General features: G+C 34.2%; 1 protein-coding gene across 4 annotated transcripts in view; it reads right to left on the bottom strand.

Annotated features, from left to right (window-relative positions):
• Nucleotides 1-7,066, bottom strand: part of LOC106881740 (unconventional myosin heavy chain 6) — a 261,243-nt gene that overhangs the window by 208,723 nt on the left and 45,454 nt on the right. For 2 of the 4 annotated variants that reach the window (XM_089341739.1, XM_089341737.1), the window contains exon 1: nt 5,849-6,017. The exons of the other annotated variants lie outside the window; for them this stretch is intronic. The gene's annotated coding sequence lies outside the window, so the exon portion shown is untranslated. Of the gene's footprint in view, nt 1-5,848; nt 6,018-7,066 lie in introns of those variants that run through there. 4 annotated transcript variants of the gene reach the window in all.

Below are 7,066 nucleotides of genomic sequence, written 5' to 3'. Positions count from 1 at the left end.
GACTGGCAAAAGTGGTTAGGGTGGAAAGACCTACACTAAGCTTGTAGTCTAAAGAACAACAGTTGGGTGAGGACTTGTGCTCTTAGTGGCCAGGGTGATTCTTGATATGTAGGGTTCCTTAATTAGCCCAAGTTGCAGGTTTTTCAATTTCAGTAGGATTTCATTGTAGATGCATTCACATACTTTGTGTATCATTTCTTTCCTCTGCTCATGCTGGGAACAATCTCTGCCAACATGTACACAGACAAAGTTGTGGTGTGTCTGTATTTAAAATGGTGATACACACCTTAACCATGCATGCTGTTTTAGTTTTTTTTTATAGAAGTAGAACATATCAGCCACACCCAACCTTTAATGTCCAGATCCTGGTGTCCAAAGATAAGAACATGTTTTTAGAAATATATGTATATACATGATTGTATATATGTATAATGTACAATTACATACCCAGAGTTGCATATGCAGACATATGCATACTGCACTTCACTCTTGAAGTATGCCATATCTCCCTTCCATCCCAAATCAAGTTCTGTCAGAATTATCTCAACTCTTGCTGTTTTTACTCTAAACTATTTTTGTCCACACCTCCCTACCACATCTTTCTCTGATATACTCACTTCTCTGGAGGAGGGTCTTCCACAACCAACTGTTCCAGGACCCTACTCTGGCCCTGGAGACAGTTCTTTTTGATGTGGCCTGGTTCTAGGCACTGGTAACACTTGGGGGTGGGTGGGAAAAAGTTCACAAAAAACAAAAGTTCATAGAGTTAAAAAAAAACAAAAATACAGGAAGGAAGGAAGAAGACAGGAAACAGTTCCAAAACACAGCAAACTATTCTGGCCATCCTGGTACTCCCTGGCCAACTCGGAAATCCTCTTGGTAAGGACACAAAACAATTACACAACAATTTCACCAAAAAATGGTAAAAAATAAGCACAATTATAGTAGGAGGGATACGCCTCCAAAACACACTTCTCACCACTAAGTGAGACTTTAAACACAACTACAGGCAGACAATTTGCCAGGAACCCAGTGGAGGTTTCTTGTTCGACAAAAATAAATAAACATGAGCAAACCTCCACTGTATCCCGCAAAAAAACAAATGCCTTACCTTGTAGTTGTGCTTCACTTGTTCAGTAATTCACAACGTTAGTGTACAGCGACGTGACTCCTTGCAGTGCAAAAAAAACACTGACCAACGCATGTGCAGGAAGCAAGCTTCTTACCATACAACCACTCCTGTGCCTATATATATGTGTGTGTGTGTGTGTGTGTGTGTGTGTATTATACATATGAGGTGGTAAGCTGGCAGAATTGTCAGCATGACCAGATAAAATACCTAGTGGTAATTCATCCTTCTCTACATTCTGAGTTCAAATTCTGCCAAGGTTGATTTCGCTTTCATCCCTTCAGTTTTGCTAAGATAAGTACTAGTTGAATATTAGGGTTGATGTAATCTACTTCCTCACCCCTCAAATATGCTGGCCTCATGCCAGAATAAGAAAGAATTCATCATCATCGTTTAACGTCCGCTTTCCATGCTAGCATGGGTTGGACGATTTGACTGGGGACTGGTGAAACCGGATGGCAACACCAGGCTCCAGTCTGATTTGGCAGAGTTTCTAAATCAGACTGGAGCCTGGTGTTGCCATCCGGTTTCACCAGTCCCCAGTCAAATCGTCCAACCCATGCTAGCATGAATATATTTATATGTTGATAAGTGAGTCTTTCACAAGTACCATTCCCTTTATACCTAGTAACCATTCCTAAGCAATAAGTGAAGTGATGCTTGAAGATTCCTAGGTAGAAGGGACAGCAGTTAACTTATTTCTATACAGATTATCTGGAAAAGAGATTAATCTGCTCATGGATAGGAAGAGAAAAGTGAAATTTCACCAAAATGTTTCACTACCACATCTTGCAGTTATTGCTGTTGTCCAATAGTTTTGAAATGACCCAATTAGTTTCCAACATTTTTATCTAATTGGTTATTTCACTGCCTGGTGCCTCTCTTAAAATTATGGCAACTATTTCGATACATAATGAATTTGAACTAAATTAACAATAATGTATATGGCTATATAAATTATTTCTATGTCAATATTGTATCTTACCTTTTTTAATATCATTATAGAATGTGACATTTTCACAAGATCTCTCTTTCAAAATTTGCTCTGACTTAGTAGCCATAATTTGATAGTTTAATCTGTAAGAAATTGAAATGTCTGGTCATCCTGTAAATTATGTCCGAAATATCAAATATGTAATTTCTATCAAATTTTACAGTATTCTAAAATGTCAAATGGTAATGATTGAGACTCGTATGAATTTGTAAATGTTTTACTTGATATAATTTCTATTTACAGAATAATCTGAGTTCATTACTAATATTTACCCCTTGAAGATGGATTTATGGAAGGCGCATTCAAAGCCAAAAGAGTTTTTCATCAGTGAAATTAAAAAACTGATGAGTAGATGGATGGAATCATCAATAAGGGTAGGAATTATAAATAATGATAGGAATATTTAATAAAATGTAAAATTTGATCACTTTTTTTTCCTTACCCAAAATTTGGACATTACTTATGGGATTACCTGACATTTTAAAATATGTATTTCATTTGTTAGCAATAATTATGCGAAGATCAGAATTTTAATAGCTGTCTACTATACCTAATGTATATATACACCATTGAGAGACAAGATGCAGTAGTTTTTGTCTGAGAGGAAATCTCTTCATAGACTTATTGAGTTAAAAGCACAATACATATCAGATTGAAGCAAATATCATCCCAATACTGACTTATGAGAATATAATGATTCACTGATTTTGCAGAAAGATTGCCAGGCTGAATAAAACTCAGTGAATGCAACTGAAACAGCATGAAATTCAAAATAGCCATCCATTTACCATATCTGATGTATATACACCACTAAAATACATGATGCTATGGGTTTTGTCAGAGACAATTATGAATGTAAGCCTAAAAATTTTGAGATGTAGTCATTTTTTTTTAATAGTTAATCTCTCTTCAGTAAATAGAAACTGTCCATATATGTTGAGAATTGAAGAAAAAACGAAACAAAATTTTTTTCTTCATCACATAACTTCTTTGAAATGTTAAGAAATTTCAATAGTGCAATACAGGTCAGAGGGTATGATGAAATGAAACTATTTTGATGTTATTCCTATCTGATACTAACATTCTACTTCTTTTGAATAAGGCTAACATTTTCAGAATGGTCTGGGAACAACATATTAATTTTATTTCTGTACAACGGTAACAAAGTTTTAACATTTGATATTTAACCTGAGATAATATATCAACAGATACATATCTCGGGTTCAAATCCAACTTGACTCCATTTTACAAGAAATCTCGCAATTCATCTCAGCTGTAATGTAAACTGTGACAATGTCAGCATAACCTTGGCCGGAAGTGCAACAAAATACCAATAGAAAATAAAAACATTTGATCAACAAACACAGGCGAAAGCAAAGAATACGTACACCCGGTACTTAGGGTTAGGTTGAAAACGGGTGGCATACGTATTCTTTACCTCCGCCCAACAATACACAAAGATTTGGCTATATTGAACCGATAAGAACGTAAAACTGAAATTAATAGCTGTCTTTATAAGCGAGATATATTTGTCAGCTAAATATAGATATTAATAAAAGCACTTCATAGATAAGTTCCACTTAAAAAGTTTTAGAACAGGCAGTAGTATTCCCTCTTTAGCTGTCGTTATCTTTTGTGTGTAAAGAGACATATTCCGGTCTGTACGGAAGTCTATTTTTCTTTTCTTCTCATGTTTTCCTCTCTCTCACTTTTAAATTATTTGATATTTATTAAGCTCCACGTTAGTCTTGACCAAGCAAACTTACGGTAAAAGGCCATTCCAACCATAAACAGTCCAGTCAGTTTTCAGGAGTCTAAGCCTACGTTATCTATCGTGTTTTTTTTTTTCCCCGGTTTAAGACAGCAGAGTGTATTTTGAAGATCTCAGCTGCTATTTCTAACCAGTCTAACCACAAACGTAGAGACTGGTTTGGTGAATTTCATTTTAATAACAACGATGACAGACAAATAAATATGACAGAAGTTGGAGAAAAGCGATCGAAAACATTCTCTATGTCGTATTTCAAATTCCACGTTCAAATACTTTCCGAGTCGACTTTGTTTTAGCAATCAAGTATCAACAGAAAAAAAAAAGAAGCTTTACGATTGGTTCAGTTGATCCTATTCCTTTTCCAAAATCAATTATATTTTATGTCAATACCTAGAAATCATTGTGTAAGATTAAAGAACGAGATAGTGACCAATTCGGTTGTGCATCGAACAAAATATCTTATTGCATTTAGTTATTACCTTTTTATGTTTTGGTTTCGAATCCCTCTAAAGTAAACCTGGCTTTTCATCATTTCAGAGTCGATAAAATAAAGTACCAGCATTGGACACACTAAAGTTTCGGCATTTAGTAGCTGACTTGATAAGAAACCTGCAAGATTATCCATCATCTTTCCAATAAATTTGGCCACATTTTAAAATTTAATATCTCTCGTCACCTATGGACATGGAATACGTGTGTATATATATATATATATATATATATATATATATATATATATATATATATATATATATATATATATTAGGGACAAAATCCAAAATTACAGGTAAAAACTCAATTAAAATCAATTTATAAAAAATTAAAATTAAATTGAGCTTTATAGATATTGAGCCACTGTTTTGGAATTCATCTTTCAAGGATCATTTATTGTGCTTTTAATTATTAATTTTTCTATATGTGATAGTGGATTTTCATCTATGAGTTCTTGAAACTTGGTTCTTTTCCCTAAAACTATATATATTATATATATATATATATATATATATATATACACACACACACACACACACAATACTCTACTCATAACTTTCAGAAACATTTTCCACAAAGCATGGAAATAGACTACCTGTGTCAGTTGTTAACAACTTCATGCTTTCTGAAATTCTGCAACACTACTCCTATCTTTCCTATGTACCCCTTTCGTCTTTATGGTTCCTTTTTTCTGTTCAATTTTCTTTCCTTTTGATGTTTTATTCTGTGTACTATGCATCTACTTTTGATTATCGCTGTTGTCTTTACCTTACTTATACCTTTCTGTCCCCCCTTTTACCTTTTTTCAGACGTGTTGTAGTGCACCTAATTGCATACAGTAGCCAGGTTTTTGTGTATTGAAGTATTGTTGCTGGTTAAATGTTTTTATGCTCTACTGGTATTTTGTTGCCCTTGTGGCCAAAGTATCTTATTCTGGCGTTGTTACAGTTTACATTACTGCAGAGATAAATAGTGAGATTTCTTATATTGTATACGCAACAAACTCGCTGTTATAAAGGTAAAAACGAAGTACCAGTCAAGTACTGGAATTAATAAAATAAAGTACAAGCTACCTATTTGTTGGGGGGGGGGGGTCGATAAAATATAGTATTAATTAAGTTCTGGTGTCGATTAAATTGTCTGTTAACCTCTCAGCAAAATTTGAGGATTTGGACCGAAAAAATATCATTAAAAATAAAGACGATAGAGAAATGTTATCGAAGACAGAAGTGTTTCTAATAAAATATCAACATTGACATTCGACATACAAATAAAGCAGAGAAAAATAAATAAAGAAAACAACAGATAGTTAACACGAAAACAAAAACACATACACAGTAACAATTTGCTACGTAATTAAATAAGTAGTGTGAAGTTTACAATAAATGCATAATTTAATTAATAACGCAAATTAATATAATTTTAGGATTTTTTTCCTTCAGTTTTTTGAATTTCTTTTTACCTGAACGGAGAAAACCAAGCCACATTTTTCCACAGTAAAATCTCCTTTCCGTCGAGTTATATTTTCAAACTCGACTGCTACTACAGTTTGCACTCAATTATACTTTGCTATGGCAAGAAAACAATAACCGTGAGACCGGACACTACATATTATTACTACTACTACTAATAATAATAATAACAACAACAACGCTGGTGTTCGGTGTGTGTGTGTGTGTGGGGGGGGGGTGTTTACTGTTCGCAAATACCTTAACACTTAGACACCTTACATCCTCCCACCACTACCCCCACTGAAAGTTCACAAGCAACCTGTTGGGTTTAATGAACTATCAGCCTCCTTTCTGTTTCCCTTTTCCTCTTGTATTTTTCTTTTGCCTCTCAATGCCTCCCTCCCTCCCTCCCTTCTTTCCTTCCTTGTTTGCCCCCTTTATAACCAACTACCCTCTGGCTGTCATTTTGTATAGTTAATCTCTTAGATTTCAGTCTCTTTCGCTAATCTACCCCCCCCCCCCCGTCACCAACACCACCATAAATAAACACATACCACATTGCTTTAATAAGATGGTGATGGCATTGGTGGTAGTGGTGTTGGAGATTTGATTAAAGATTAATTCCCGAAATAAGGTAAAGTCGGGACAAAATGGACATTATAGTACAGATTTTGTTGTTTTTGTTTAACCCCAAGATCAGCTTTGATTGAGCAAACCAAACCAAGGATCTTTTCTGTTTGGCTGTCACTTTCCAATTTCTTCCATTTTTGTTCTGATTTCATATTTGGGATCTTTTCTCTCCTGTGGAAATTTCAAAGTTTTGGGAAAATTTTAAAATTTGGTGGATTGATGTAATTTTTCATGATAAATCTCAGGAGATAATTTACTTTTTCCAGAAAACTTTTTAAAAAAATATCTACAGGGGTTTACAGTTTGATCATTTTTACCTGGTCGGAAAACAGGATTTGGACGCTGTTATTTTGTGCGTGTCAGCTACAAACAAATGAAATATTGGTGGAATTCTGCTTTACACATGGCATATAACCCTTCATAACATTTTAATTTTTTTGATATTTTCAGAAAATGTTTGCAAATTTATATTCTATACACAGGAATTCATACAATTATGCAAAAACCAAAACAAACAAAAAATTTGGTGCTTGTTTTAAGGCTATTTAGCTATTATTTTTAGCACATTTCACGACCACCATTTAATAAGCCAAAAATGA

This window comes from Octopus bimaculoides, chromosome 25 (genome assembly GCF_046866305.1).
Source record: "Octopus bimaculoides isolate indiv1 chromosome 25, ASM4686630v1, whole genome shotgun sequence".
In the NCBI taxonomy this organism is placed as follows: Eukaryota; Metazoa; Mollusca; class Cephalopoda; order Octopoda; family Octopodidae; genus Octopus; species Octopus bimaculoides.
This window is presented reverse-complemented; position numbering and strand designations above follow the sequence as displayed.